The sequence below is a fragment of the Lonchura striata genome, chromosome 1, assembly GCF_046129695.1.
Source record: "Lonchura striata isolate bLonStr1 chromosome 1, bLonStr1.mat, whole genome shotgun sequence".
Lineage (NCBI taxonomy): Eukaryota > Metazoa > Chordata > Aves > Passeriformes > Estrildidae > Lonchura > Lonchura striata.
In genome coordinates, this window is record NC_134603.1 from 26,542,321 (window position 1) to 26,554,474 (window position 12,154).

Here is a 12,154-nt window from a genome sequence, read left to right on the forward strand (position 1 = left end):
ATGATTGCCAAACTGCAGCATACCTTTATTCACAACTCAGACACCATCTATTCCAAAGTAGCATGCAAAACAGCAATATGACATCTTGCTCCTTTATTCACAGAGGAGATGAATGACAGCTGGTAGCCAGTAAATGGCCCCACCTGTGTGTGTGTTTGGCACAGAGATGTGCCAGCTACTACCATCACCGTACAGAAGAGGTGGGACTGGAGCTCTCCTGAGTGTGTGTGTGTGACTCTGCCCTGACTGCAAGAGAGGCTGCTCATACAGGCCACATGTAAGGGGGAGAGCCAGAGAGCTAAGGGGCATTTCCACATATTTTACCAATAATTGTCTAGCTTTCATGTGCTACGTTTTGTTTAACGAAGCCTATGGCATAGATGATGGTGATGTTGTAAAATACATTTATAGTTTAACTTAATATCAGCCTTAAGGGATTCCTCCCTCCCTGTCATTCTAATGGGACTTAGAAATACTAAACTATCATGCATGAAGAGTGGTACCACACTATCCACACTGTGTCACACTCTATATTTTCTTTGGAGTACTCATTTTAAAGCATTCTTTAAAATAGGGGTATATTTTAAGTGACTAGCTGTTTATACTCATTAAGTGGCACTACAGCAGCTAAAAGATGTGATAATCTTTAAATCATTCTTATCAATTTTGACTCATCTAACTACTGTAAATGTATTTTTTAGGGTTGGTGAATGACTATCATAGATTTGAATGTCTTCATAGTCCAGTTTTATTTCGTGTTTGTGCTTCTACCTGTAGGCTGCTACACTAGATTGGTTGCAGGAGACCATCTAGTCAGCATGCTAAATATTGCTATTACTGAATTTTTCTTTGAGTGCTAGTAAAATGAAAAGGAGAAAAGCTATGCATGGATTAAAGCATCAGAGCATGTAGTACTTCTGGAAGTTATTATCTTCTTATTGTAAGTTACCTTGGTGGTTAAAAAGATATCATGAAGTATTTAAAGAACTAAATAAATTACTTAATTCAGATTTACTTAACTGCTCCATCCTGCCAGAGAAAAAAAATTTCATAGTTTATGAATCACTATTGTGCGTAGTATTTCAACAGTGGAAGGTAATGAATGAGTTAAACCTAGTGTACTATAGCAGTTCTTGATATTGGTTTCAATAAAGCACTTTTTACCTTTCTGTCATGTACATTCTACTGTTCTTTCCTACATAATTTTCCTTAATTATGCACAGGGTTCATTGCATTCATCCTTATTTCCATGTAGTGTTTGTACTTGAATTTTTCATAGTTACCTATGAAAGTAAAAAGTTAATGCTGAGCTTCCTTCAAGACTCAAATGTCACCAGATTACTGTAGTTATTTTTCTGACATGTCCATGGAAAAAGTTGAACTCTGAGCAAAGCAAAGTGTGAGTAATTCTATCTTGCTGTCACATTTTGAAGAGGCACACAGAAGGTCAAAGTGTTCCTGCAGATCAAAAGCTCTGAAAAGTTGCTGAAGGGCATTGTCTGCATAGACAGGACTGAGTAACTCATGAAGGAATAAAACAATTAAAGTGGGTTCATGGCCTGGGGGTTGTTTGACTGAACAACTTTGTAACTAATTAAACAGAATTTAAGCTTATACAAATTTTTCAAATAAAAATAAACATAATTTTAGAAATACTTTGAGGCATTTTATGTGCTATGATTTAAAGAAAATGCTATTTCCTGAAGTACTTTTTTCTGATAACTTTTCTAATGCCTTCTTTCAACAATGTCAAACAGTTTGAAGTAGTCTCCCAAACTGGAGTATTATGCAGATTTGAAGGTGACAGCAAAAAAAAAAATCAATATTTGAAACATGTTAGTACTTATTCATAGTATACCCTGATATTGCATGATTGATCAGACTAAAGGAGAGTATTTTTTTCATCCAAACTGCTGAATTTTGTTGTGATGGATACGGCAAGCAAGGTTATTCTTCTACATTGACCTTTCTAGAGCTGAACTTGTCAGATTCTCATCACAGATGGCATTGCTTAGAGGTTCTTTGTCAGATCTCTTGTCACTGAGATTGTGTTTGAATTTTAGGTCAGTAAAATATAGGCTGATGAAAACCTTGAGAGTTATTTGGGCATTATTTGAAAATGCAGCTCTTAAAATCATCTATGCCATTACTTATTCTGTATCAGAAAGTTGATAATTTTTTTTTCCAGCAAAAATTCATCTGAAATAAAAAATGCCCTTCCAAACATTAGTCATATTTTATTTAAATTCTAAAAATACTAAAAAAGTATTGTTTAGCAATTCTTGATCAAAAAGAGAGCAAGCAGTTGACACCAAGTCTGACTTGGTGCTGCTTTTAAGCATTTCACAAGATTAAACATCTGGTAAAACCACTTTAATCCCAATTTTAATAATATCCCATTTAGATAATGAACTTCTGACTTCCATGTGCTTGAAGCTAAACTAAGCCTTTTCTCATGTGTGAGCTTGCATGAATCTGTAACACACAGGGAAGAACATCTGGATCTGGATTTAATTCCATGTTTCCACAACCAAGTGTTGAAAAAATAACATAAACTTAAGACTTTGTGTTTGCAGTTCATTTTATTAATTGGATGACAATTATCAACAAGAGCTTGAGTGTTACAAGCAACATTAAAAGCATTACTTATGGTGAAACATGCACTTCTCTATGTGTACAGATTTTGTTGCAAAGATGGAAGATATTGAAAGTCAGGCCATTGTTACTGGGCTCAGTTACAGTAAAGTGATAGTATTTAGAGTGGCTTATGGGTCTGTAGGGCTTCTTGCTGATAATAGGACATGAAAAATTCCTGGTATGAGCAGTACATGTGGAGCATCTCTGTCTAAATTTAAAGCTTCTGCCTAGCTGCCAATTTGGGTCATTATTTTATGTTGTAAAAAATTATCAAATGTATACCATAATAAAACTTAATTTTACAGTAAACTGAAATGCAGTATGTTTAATCAAATGAAATGCATTTTAAATAATAGAACAGGGGTAAAACTGCCTGTGAAGGACAGTAAGCAGAGTCAAGTGATAATCATTAAAATATTTTGAAACTGTATTTTGAAACTGTGAGACAGTTCATGTAAAAGTAATAAAAATAGAATGCAGACACACTGTGAAATTCATAACTCAGTTGTATCTGGCTACAAACACAGCAAATGCATATCAGGTATTTTAGTTTAATCAAACTAAGTCTGTCTGCAATTTCATTGGGAGAAATCCATGCTTTTTTGTTTTGTTGCATAATTAACATAAAAATGAGAAACCAGTTGTGGTTTCAATAGCTAACTATATACTTTTATTCTTTATATACATTGTATTATTAATATATATGGACATTAATATTGTTTCTATTCCTTGTTTTCATCAATGGAGATTTTTAAAACATTTTGTAGTAATGGCCAATATAAAATTTGGACATGTGCAACTATCTGTGAAGATATGCATTTTATATGATTTTGTATATATTTTACAAATCTTCAGATTAGTTATGAACAAGTTTCCTATTGTATTTTAAAATGGCTTTATTTGGAAAAAACCATTATGCTATAACGATCCTGGCCAGAAAAGCGTGATGAAAAAATACTCATAATATGTAGCCTGTGTACAATTCCACCTGGGTGACTCAGCTGTCTTCCATAAAAGGCCTTGATTTAATTTTTTAGGCTTTTGATTTTAATGAACATATTTCAATATTATAATTTTTTGCTTTCAACTGACACTGAATATGTGTTCAAATCCACTATTGGATTTCTCACTCTGCCTCTGAGTAGCTGCTCTAGACTTAAACAGCTTAAGCTACTATTTGAGGACTTTTGAGGATTTGTTGTAATTATTCATGTTATTCTTCCTTTTGTGCCATCTATGAGCTCTGCAAAACCCTAGACACATTCCAGATTTCACATATAAGGGTGTGGAAGACAGTTAAATTATAAGCTGGTTTTGATCACAAGGGTGAAAGCCTCCCTAGGTAGCCTGCTCCCCTATATAGGACCTGGTTTTTACTTTTCCATTGTTATGTTCTTTTTCCTAATTTCTTTGAACATTTTAAGTTGTTCATACTGATATTCACTGTAGCATATCCTATGTGCAATCACATGTGAAAATGTCAGACCCAGGAAAACAAGCTGATGTAATGTGATAAAGTTGAGTATTAGCAGGGCTTAGACTGCAAACAGAATTTAAAAAATCATGTCCCAGATCTGCATTAATTTAACAGGTAAGGGAGAATAGAGTATTAATCATCATGGGTTATAAAACACCTTCAGCTTCCACTCACAACTATGGACAAAAGAAGTTTGTTTGTGTCAGTTACTCTCCTTAGGCTTTGTCAAGTTAAAAAAGCTCTTTGAGTAGCATGGTCTTTAAAAAATACTTAGCTAGTAGTAAGGAGTCATCAAATTTTCCATTGTGTTTTTTTAAATAAAGCATTTGTTAATGATCTTATAATATTCATTGGCTCTTTTTTAGCCAGTCCCTTTAATAGACTGTTAAACTACAGGAAAGTTTGATGTTTCTCTCATCTGGAGAAGTACTACCATTAGGAAGTATGATACCTGGAGAAGTGGGAATGCCTCCACTTTGGCACAAGTAACAGTATGGGCTTTTATTCCAGTGGTTAGAATAGAAGAGAGGAGAATAAGACCAAATGCTTTTGATTTCTCTTCCTGTGAAGGAAATTTTCATGCATACCTGTGTGATATGAAGATCATTCTGAATAGCAAAAACCTGAATTCAAAGCAATTTCAGGAATCTGGGATGATGCTTATGGTATACAAGGAAAATGTGTTTGTCTCCAAAAATAAAAGGGCTGAGGTACAGATAATGCACTAAGAACAGCTGCCAAATCTACAGTTCTGCAATAAGGTGTTTAAAGGAATCCTGGGGTACATAAGTTCAAATGACAGCGTATTTTAATTGTTTTATTTTCTCATATATAATTTTTTATTTCCATAGGTTATAATTATTCATAAAAATAATTTACAGCATGCTAGTTGATACTGCATATTTTGTAATATTAGCACAATATAAATATATTTACTTTATTAAGAGTATGAAAAATTTGCAGTTGTTTTAAGACATTAATGTATGATCCAAAGTAGACTTTGTGGTCACATATGTATAGGTAGTGAGTATTACAAGAGTCACAGGTGCAGAGTTTTAAAGCTTATTATTTAACCATTATGGGGGTAATTTTTAAAATAGATATTTAAATATGAAATAAAGTATTAATTAGCTAACAATTAAATGCAACTTACCAAATTGGCTCTAATATCTGAATAGGGATACTTTATAACAGTATATGTATAGTAAGTATAGAAAGTGTACTTTTGTACATGTGGTTCCTTTTGCAAAAGATTTCAATTGTCCTGAAAATTGTACCTTTTTGGGTATTTTTATGTATTTTACAAATAATTTAGTCAAACATCAAGGTGAAAAGTAGTTTAATCAACTTAAGGCTTTGGAAAGTATCACCATGTTTGTTCTGATGGACCAGGAGGAAGCTGACTTGGTGTCCAAGAGTTTTCTGTCCTCTCAGTCTCCTATCAGAGGTTTAGGGAAGCAGTTCCTTATCTATGGAAGGAGATTACCATTGTTTCCTCCATCTGATCTGCTCTAAGAAGAAATCTTTTAAAACTGCAAAATATTCAAACCAATTTTTTTAAGACAATGTAAGCTGTATGATAGAGCTTTTATGTGTACATGTCCATGGCATTTGCCTTTCTGTAATAAACCTATTCCAGTCTTGAGTGGAAATTAAATTCTGAGTATTTCAAAATTAGATTATGTACCTTTTTAGAAAGACCAGCTACTCTAGAAATCTTTTAGAATGACAGAATAATCCCTGAGGGTACCAGATCCATATTGAATGTGGAGGTCCTTTAATGAGAGTTTACAGCAGAATTTTCAACACATGATATGAGAGTTAAAACAGTGTTTTGGGGATATTTCAGATACTTTCCTGCTGTTACAAGTTTTCTATATTTTAAACTTAATAAGGAAAAAGAACATAAAAAGTAGCATGAATAGAAGAAAAAAGAAGTCTTGCCACGTATTTCTGTTAAAATGTGGAATTGTGCACTACTTGGTGCTATCTAAAATGTTTCGTGACCTTCACAAGCTAGGGAAGAGACTTTATATATATTCTTCTCACACTGATTAGTGGTATGGATTTTACAATATTTAGTTCAAGTATTCCGTTATGAAAAGTGGCATCTACAAAACTTGGTGTGTCAACTGTCCTATGTGCCCTACAGAAACCAAACAAATAGCTCATTTTGAATCTGCAAGCAAACTGTAACTAATAATCTTTGCATCATATGTCAGAAAACTGGCCTTGATTAAGTTTGAAAGGATGTATGCATATATTCTACATGTCTAGACCTTGTGTGCACAATAAAGTCATTTATGCTGATCCAATACACCTTCAGAGGCCTCAGTGGCAGACTTTGGTCCGTTTCCCTCAGATCCCTTTCCCTACAAAGCAGTTCAGTGCTCACTAAAACCACATGAATCTTTTGCAGATCCTTCCAGCCCCTTACTGGTCTATACTAGTCCCTCTCTTGACTTATGTCCTGCTTTTCCTCATAAAGGCTTCTGCACTGTCCCCTGGAGGTTTCAAATGCCAGACCTCCCAAAGTCTCATGATGCTATTGCTTAAATATACAGTTTTTTCTTATGGAAACCTTTACCACTTTGCTGTCATAGCCTCATGTGTTTTGTTGGAATGAGATAAAGTGAACAGGCACTTAAGACAAACTGGTGATCTCTAGATCATGATATCTAAAAATTAAAATCTAATAGCTACTTCCATGGTGATTGTACCAGTAGCCTGTCCCATCCTCCTCTTCATGAAAAATGTTATCTCTGAGGAGATCATTAATTCTAGGAGGAAAATTATGTGGAACCTTTTTCTCACAGATGACTGTTGATCATCCTGCTTCAATAGTAAAGGTTATAAGACTTCCCTGAACTAATTCTACTTTGCAATAATACACACCATTTAAGGAAATTACACTCCCTCTCGATTTTCATCTTCCCAGTGAAAAGAAAATTTCTTAAAATGTTGAAACTTATTCAATTAGCCACTTAACCTTGCAAGACTCTGTTGAGAAATTTATGGTGAGATTTTGCATTGAGAGAGAGAGGGATATTTAGAGAGAAAGAGACAGGGAGAAGTTATTTGCTGAGTCCTGTAGTTCTGTTCTCAGCATGTGTGGGTTGGAGTGAATGGTTGTCAATTTATTGAGGGTGGCAGGTGAAATTCAGTGCTGATGGGGTAATGCCTGCTAGAGAGGATCATTTGAACCCTTCACACACATTGAAGATCTCTAAATTAATTGTAGACACTGAGGGAAGAGAGTTGGACAGTGTTTTAGACAGCTCAGCAAACACAGCCATTCATTGTGCTACAAAAGGAAAATGCTAGGGCATTTAAAAACAATTCTAAAAATCCAGAAATATTGTAATATCATTAAGATATTCTGTTACTATCTTCTTGCATACTCTTTGTTAGGTTCTGAGAATTTAATTTCAGAAAGTGATTAATCAAGAAAAGACAGAATTTTAGAGAAGTGTGAAAGGAAATTTGTATATGGGAATACCATTTTATAAAATTCTGTATTAATATTGTTTCCTTAAGAATAGGATCAGCCTTAAGAATAATTAAACTGAATTCTATTTATGTTTTCAAAAGTTCATATGGATCAGTTGAAGCAGACAATAAACTTAGATATGAAAATTTTTTTTTAAAAATCAACATTTAACTGATTGAATCAATGAATTTTCTCAAACTGAATTTCCTTAGATTGGAAGAAAGAAGAAAGATTATTTTTAATGAAAAATTACTTACAGAAAAAGCTATAGTAGCAAGCATATATTTAAAAAAATTAACCTTAGAGTACGTATGATGCTGGTCAATTGCAGAATTTTAAGGTAAGTAAGGAAGTAGTTCTTGATAAAAATGGGATTTATACTGCAGATGTTTATCATACAATCATCACCTTTAAACAGTGTGAAAACATAGTTTTCTTACCTGTAGAAATTTGCATCTCTTACTTGTAGAAATTTAAAACACATAGCCAAGTTTCTAAAATTAATTCTACTTTAGCTGTTGTGCAGAAAAACAGCAGAGCAACATGAAAATATTTCTTCCATGATGTCCATCCCCTACTGAAAGACCTCAGTTGGAAATATTTTGTGTGTCTGTTCTGATTTGGGATAGAATGGACTAGAATAATGAATCTTAAACAGTTGTTTCCACATCAATCAGAATCTGAATGTTTTGTTCACTATACATGGGTCACAGGTTGGAGGTTTTTTTGGGTTCTTTAATTTCAGTTCTGTGGTACCCTAATCTGTAGAAGAGCTTGATGTTTGCAAAATTCAGGCTTTATTTCATTCCTGACGCTGTTTTCTCTCTTTTTAAACTTTGTTTTTTCCTTATTTTTTGTGTTGATTTTTGTTTTGTCGGGGTTTTTTAGTGGTTTTTTGGGGGTTTTTTTTGTTTGTTTTCAGTGCAACAAACTTACACTGCTCCTTTTTCCTAAGGTTTTTTCCTTCCAGTAGAAGCTGAGAAATACAATATTCAGCTTGTTCACTAACAACTATTAACTCAATTAGTATATTAAAATATTTTTTCTTGTTTCTAAGAGCAAAAATGAAAAGTAAAAAGTTTAATTTTCCTCTAAAACAGATATATGCACACAGATAAATGGTTGTAAACACCCTTGTCTTTAATATTTAAAATCAGTTCTCACTTGCACTTTGAACCTCTAAAAAATGTATACATACTTTTGTAAATTTGAATTTAATTGCTGAATGCATTAAACAAGGTCTAATTTTGCCTCTAGTTTATGGTAGACCAAGTCTAAAAAGGTTGAACTAAAAATAAATTAATATCAAATAAAATGTGCTTGGGATGCTTAATATTGTATTTGCAGAATTAAGGTACTAATGTCATTACTATGAGAATACAGGACCTGTGATAATTATTAATTGCAAATGTAATTTTAAAAATGTACTATGTTACTTAATTTCATAGAAGATCATGTCTTTTGGAAGAAGAAAACAGAAAATCATACCATATTATTTTCCCTGGCCTTTTCTGCTATTGTGATTCTAGCTGCATGCTTGATCTAGAAAACCAGTGTATTTATTAAAAAAACCAAAACCCCAACTTCTAAAATATCTGGACTTTGCAAATATTACCAGTAATGAGTGTAAGGAAATTATTTTCTTCAACCAAGTTATTTTTTAATATATATAAAAGTATGGATAAATCATAATCTTATTTTTGGTTGGAAGTGACACAATTGAGTTGAGCTGGATACTGAGTGCTCTAGGCGTCCATCTGAACCTATGGCTGCTGAGAGCACTTAGGGATTCACAGCATCAGGTCCTAATTAAGCAAAGCTGAAATTGTTCTACAACATTTTAAAATTGCAAAATACATTACCGTAGCCCATAGAGGAGCTAATAAAAAATAATCCTGTGGCTTGCTTTAAGCAATTACTCTACATCCCTTTCTGTCTGCAGGAATCACCTTGTCACATCCCTCACATGAATCAATCTACCACTTCCCCTTCCCCCCTTCTATTTTTGTAATTCTGCTGTTTAACAAAAATAGAATTTATAGGATGACATAAAAATGAGAGTTGCAGATGTGCTGAAATATATTCTGTTTTTCTGCTACTTGCAGGAGGCTTACAAACAGCTGGTGCATTACTGTACTGCAAGAAAATAGACATCAAATGATTTATAAGGATATTTTTTGTCTTTGTTAAAGTAGGAGGCTAATAGACCAAGACTGAGTTGGTCATATTCTGCCATTAATTTACACATACATTGTTTCAAGGAAAAAAATATTTTGCCTGGGAATTTATGTGTCTTTATTATAGCAAACAAGATAGTTTTCACTATGCCTTCTGTCTTTTCTCCTTCACCTTACTATCATTGGCAGGAGTCAAAAGCTATTAATTCCAGTACTGAATTCACCTTTTTTTGCTGCATAAGATTTGAACTCTGTACCGAAAAGCAACTGTATTAATCTACTGTGATCCATGCTAAAGCATGATCAATGAAAAATATGTGATCATTGCTGAAGATGAGTAAAAAAAAAAGGTAAAAATGTTTACTCAGTATTGTTGTTACCTTTTTAGCTGTAGGGCACTATGTGGCTTCATTTGAACCACACATACCAGTGGAAAAGATAGGTGTAATTTGCATAAACTATCACAGAGAATCATTAGAACAAGCATGTATAAATGGCAGCACTAGGTTCTGATTGATCCCTGCCCTCGCCGTGGCAGAGGCATCTCCCACAGGCATTTTCTGAAGAAGTGTTGGAAATGAAAGTGGGAAACATTAATTATAGATCAATATCCAATGGAAACTTGTACTGGAACAGCATTTTCAAAACTGGGGAATCAGTCAGAAATCAAAACAGTATGGGATAGAGGACAAGCTATTTTTTGTACTGTGTTTTCCTTTTCACCATTAGGGCCTCAGATCAGATACACTCATTATGTAGCTGAATTGACTGAGTTCATTGCAAAACAGTGGCTGAACTGGAATGTTGTCCATCTTCCTTATGAAGAAATCATACAATTCAGGAAATGTACTTCCTTTTCTTTATTAGCTCCCTGGCCTCCTTGCAGATGTTATGAGATTTTTCTTATAAATGTTCTGTTGTAGTATTTACTTTGGTTTTGTTTTCATTCTGCCATATAGACCAAATAAAGTAATTTGAGAAAGACAGAATTATCATTTTTTGTTCATTACATTTTCTTCTTGTCTCTCCCTGGGAAATGACAAACTGCTATCATGCATCAATTTTATGTATTTACAAAATCCACGTTCATCTTCTATCTACAGATTTCTGCAGGAAAATATAAATCAGATTTTTCAAAGAGCTATAATAGTGCTGTAAGTATCACAAATCTTAGACCAGTCAAAAAAAGGAAGTATTTCTAAAATATGCAATGACATCCAGCAAGGAAGTTCAGGACCTGAAATTTTGCATCTTACATATCTGACTTTGAAAAGCAGAAAAAAAAAAAATGTTCAAGTTGCAAGTGGATATCATGTATATTTATATATTTACATTTAAAAATTCTTTGGACCGTGGTAAACAAACATACTGGGATAAAGTTTATGTTGCTGATAGTTACGACATCATTAATTGCTTAAAATACATAGAAAGAAATAAAAGTTATATTCATCCAAATAAAGGAACTAACTGATTCAGTTAAATACCTCCTGTTTCCACAGAAGGCAGCTTTATTCTTGACTTTGGCATAGCCAGTTGGTTTTCTACAGACAAACTTTTAAACACTGCTTATGTGTGATAAAGTATTAATTTACATGCAATCTTATTTATAAAGATGTAATAAAAAACCTACAAAGTATAAATCAACAAAAGCATGCATTGTGCTGTTGCATTTCTATTCTTTAACGCAATTTTTCTTTAACTCATAATATAAGACTATTCATATTATTGATATCTATTCAGTAAACATTTATGTAGCTATTTAGTGGATGTTTCAGTGGTTCAGAATATGATGCTTCTTATGTTTATAAAATGAGAAAAAACCTATTATAATGAAGAAAATTAAATAAATGCAAGATAGATAAAAAAGTTTGTTCAAGTCACACATCCTTTAGGTGTTTACATTGCATTTCATCTATTTCAGTGTTGTAAATTGAAACTGCATAAATTACAATAGTAAAGCTATTTTATCTAATGGATTGAAATACCAAGAGCCAAATATGGTTTGACTAATCATTTCCCCAAAGGAACTTTGTAGATTGACCTTTTCCTTTTTACAATGGTCTACCTTCCTACAAGCCTTTTTAAAGTAACATACCACCATCTGTTGGTTTCCTACATAAAAGTTTTAGGACAAAGTTTTGGTACTTTTGTAAAATTATTTGAAACAACCTATTGGGATATATAAAAAGGAAAGTGATCATTACTGTATTTTTGGTCAATACACTTCTGGTTTTGTTTTTGTTTTGATTTACTTCACAGCATGTAATTTATAATTGCACCATAGAAGACAGACATACCAATTAACTAAGTCTTACATCAGTCTTATAGTAGTACACAGTTTCTGTTTCTGGTGTCACTGCTGCTGTTAATGGT

The 12,154-nt window shown here is 33.2% G+C and overlaps 1 protein-coding gene across 2 annotated transcripts in view; it reads left to right on the top strand.

Annotated features, from left to right (window-relative positions):
* The window catches only part of MMP16 (matrix metallopeptidase 16), a 163,669-nt gene that overhangs the window by 61,316 nt on the left and 90,199 nt on the right, over nt 1–12,154 (top strand). The window lies entirely within an intron of this gene.